The sequence below is a fragment of the Chiloscyllium plagiosum genome, unplaced genomic scaffold (assembly GCF_004010195.1).
Source record: "Chiloscyllium plagiosum isolate BGI_BamShark_2017 unplaced genomic scaffold, ASM401019v2 scaf_7624, whole genome shotgun sequence".
In the NCBI taxonomy this organism is placed as follows: domain Eukaryota; kingdom Metazoa; phylum Chordata; class Chondrichthyes; order Orectolobiformes; family Hemiscylliidae; genus Chiloscyllium; species Chiloscyllium plagiosum.
The window spans coordinates 12,969-16,760 of NW_025213978.1; the positions used below are offsets into that span (position 1 = coordinate 12,969).

Here is a 3,792-nt window from a genome sequence, read left to right on the forward strand (position 1 = left end):
CAGCAGTGTGTACCATCCCCTCCCTCCCCCCCCCGCCGCTCAGTAACAGCAGTGTGTGCCAGCTACAAGACCCACTGCAGAAACTCACCAAAGACCCTCAGGCAGCACCTTCCAAACCCACGGCCACTTCCATCTAGAAGGACAAGGGGCAGCAGGTACATGGGAACACCACCCCCCTGCAAGTTCCCCTCCGAGCCCCTCACCATCCCGACTTGGAAATATATCTCCCGTTCCTTCCTGGGTCGGAATCCTGGAAGTCCCTCCCTCAGGGACATTGTGGGTCTACCCACAGCACATGGACTGCAGCGGGTCAAGGAGGCAGCTCACCCCCACCTTCTCAAGGAGGGTCTGTCAGGGACATGGGGCGATAAATACTGGGCTCAGCCAGTGACCCCCATGTCCCAGGAGTGAATGAAAATACAGCAAAATAACAGTGAGTTCCTGAGAGGGTAGTTAGAGACTCAGGAGAGGGACTTCCAATCACAACAGCTACCAAGAGCTGGTAGATTTCGGGAGAGACGGAATGTGAAAGAGAGGAGAGTCCTTGGGAGATGTTGGAATGATCTAATTTTATTTTTATTTCTCTCTGTTTCCAGTCAGCCAGGAAAGCAGTCAGACGTGTGTCGGTTGTTTGGAAATGCTGAACGATTTTAAGTGCACCAAGAAAGGGCAGATACGCTGTCAGGGGACACAGACCAAGTGTGGAAGACTTCAACATTTCCTCGCGGGCAGTAGGTCACCGCTTCTGTCTCTCAACAACAATCGGCTGCATTTATCTAGCACCCATTTACGAGGCTGCGTAACCCTGAGGCTCCTCACAAGGGAGGGGCCTTTCGGAAGGGAATTCTGGCAACAGTGAAGCGCCCTGGGGCGTTGGAGGGGTCGGAATTGGAGGAGCACAGAGATCTCTGAGGGACGTAGGGGCTGGAGGGGGTTACAGAGTGAGGGAGGGTGTGTAGGGGCTGGAGGGGGTTACAGAGATTGGGAGGGGTCATGGAAATATGAAAAATTCCAAACTGAGCCCTTTCCTGTCTTGGAAGTCTGAGTGTGTCAGAGAGCAGAGAGCATTTAGTGAAACAGGGATTTGTGTCAGCTTGTTGTGTCCTCCTGTGCCCTGTGTGTTAAATGCTGGTGGTTTTGTGAGTGTTTTCCTGCTGGTCATTTCCCCTGTTGGCTGTTGGGTCCCATCTCCCCTTTTGAATAGACACCACACGTTCCCCATTCAGCAAGGTTTAATCGGTCCTGCCACCTGGTGGTCTACAGCAAACCTGCGGCTGCTCCCTCGCTCGAATTGACGAGAGCCTGCAGACGAAACCACTCAATTATAAAGTTAAAAATCACACAACACCAGGTTATAGTCCAACAGGTTTAATTGGAAGCACTAGTATTTCGGAGCGCTGCTCCTTCATCAGAGTCACAGTGTGGAAATAATTAGAGTTATAGAGATGTACAGCACAGAAACAGTCCCTTTGGTCCAACCCGTCCATGCTGACCCAGATATCCCAACCCAATCTAGTCCCACCTGCCAGCGGGGGTTACAGGGATGGGGTGGGTTTCATACATGGAGTGAATGAGGACAGCTTGAGGGCTCCCAGATCCATAAATCTGTCATTGGTCAGGAATGGAGCAGTTTCTTCATTGTCACAGTGGGTCACATCGCATCGCTCCGATGCAAATCATCTTGAATTTAAATCTGATTTCAATCCAAGCTGACCCTCCGACAGTGCCCACTCCCTCAGCACTGACCCTCCGACAGTGCGGCACTCCCTCAGCACTGACCCTCCGACAGGGTGGCACTACCTCAGCACTGACCCTCCGACAGTGCGGCGCTCCCTCAGCACTGACCCTCCGACAGTGCGGCTCTCCCTCAGCACTGACCCTCCGACAGTGCGGGAATCTTTCTTTAACTATTTAGCTTTGTTCCATTCCTGAGGAACATATTCCCTCCCCCCACATTGAGCCGAGAGTGATGTGTTTTTGGAAATTGCAGTGTCATGAATTGACTAACCAATCAGCAGTGCTGGATAAATTGTTGCACCCTGTCTAAAATGGGTTTTCTTGTGTTCGTGTCCTGATGAGCGTGAACTGAAATATTTGCACTTGCTCCCCCGTGATTATTTGTTTGCAATTCTGTCTCGTCATCGTTCGTGAACGAGCTGATGGGTCTGAGGGTGAGTAACTATTCCACTTATCTCGATCTGTTTGTCCCTCCTCCAGCCGGTCGCAATTTAACAATCGATTTCCAAGGATGTCTGTCTGACTCGATTTGTCACCTGAATTCCACGCGGATGATCTTCGGAATGGAACTGCAGAAAGGCTTTGAGTGTTGTGATGACCGACTGTGCAATGGGAGTGCCAGAACAGAGATGGGTGCTCTCTGCCCTCTCCTGCTGAGCTTGTATCTGCTCCTTATCAGTCTGAACTGACCCTCTGTGATGTTCTAATGGTGTACGTCGCTCTGTTTACCTGTAAATACCTCCCTTTATTTATCGGAATCTCCTCCTGTATTTATTGCGAATTCCTGTCGCCTCTGATCATCTTGTTGGGAAGGGGGATCTGGGGAAATGAGTGGAAGGCTCTGCCCTGGACTGGGACTGAGTGGAGCCCATCAGCAATACACTTGATCAATGTTTTATCGCTTTTGTTTCTGACAGATGTCTGCCTGTGCTGTGGCTCCGAACCCCAGGGCTCCCCTCCCTGTCCCCTCTCCACACCCCCCCCCCTCCCCTCAGACAGTCCACTCCACACTCTCGGACGGTCCCCTCCAGACCCTAACCCCACTCCCTACACTGAACCGCAACTCCCCCACACTCCTCGGACAGCGCACTCCAAACCGAGACCACAGCAGGAGGCCATTCAGGGACCTACTCCTGCTGCTATCCTCTTGTTTTGATGTTAAAAAAAGAGGCCATTGGAAAAGTTAATGCTTTTGTTTATTAATGTGGCTGTTGTTTTTATATTGCAATCTGTTCCATGATTGTGTACATTGTAAATATACAGGATATTAATGTCTATTAAAAATACTGCTCTCTCACACACACGTTTTGTTCCCAAAATGGAGGGTCTTGTTCACAGAAGAAATACTTTCACAGTGAGACCTTCTCATTGTAGCAATGTTGGCACCAACCATTACTGGCCCCAATAAGAGACACTCGAACCACTACCTCTCGACATCCCATCACTGAATCCCCCACTATCACCATCCTGGGGGTTACCATGGACCAGAAACCCAACTGGACCCACCACATAAACACAGCGGCTTCAAGAGCAGGTCAGAGGCTGGGATTCCTGCAGCGAGTAACTCCCCTCCTGACCCTCCACCAACAAGACCCAAGGCAGGAGGGTGAGGGAATACTCCCCACTTGCCACTGGATGGGGGCAGCTCCAACAACACTCGAGAAGCTCGACACTATCCAGGGACAAAGCAGCCCCACACCCACAAACATCCCCTCCCTCCCCCCCACCGACACTCAGTAACAGCAGTGTCCTATCCATGCCCCTCATGATTTTGTAAACCTCTATAAGGTCATCCCTCAGCCTCCGACGCTCCAGGGAAAATCTGCAGAGATAAGGCCAAGTCTTGTTTTTACCACCCTCCTGGAATCAAATCGCCAATCTCGGAATTTGTGCGCCCAAGAGTTTAGCGCAACAGAACCTGGAAGAATTGATAAAACGCCATTTCACCCTCGGCTGCCTCCAGTTTATGTTTTTAGGAAGGGTGTGAAGATGGTAGAGAGGTCACAGGAAAAGATTTGTGGGGAGCCTGGTTCCAGGGATGAGGAGCTTCAGTGA

At 51.1% G+C, this 3,792-nt stretch overlaps 1 long non-coding RNA gene across 1 annotated transcript; it reads left to right on the forward strand.

Annotated features, from left to right (window-relative positions):
* Positions 1-503: 503 nt before the first annotated feature.
* LOC122547767 lies at positions 504-3,036 on the forward strand. Its single transcript, XR_006311083.1, has 2 exons — positions 504-731; positions 2,218-3,036. It is a non-coding gene; the product is annotated as an uncharacterized LOC122547767 (long non-coding RNA).
* The last annotated feature ends 756 nt before the right edge of the window (positions 3,037-3,792 follow it).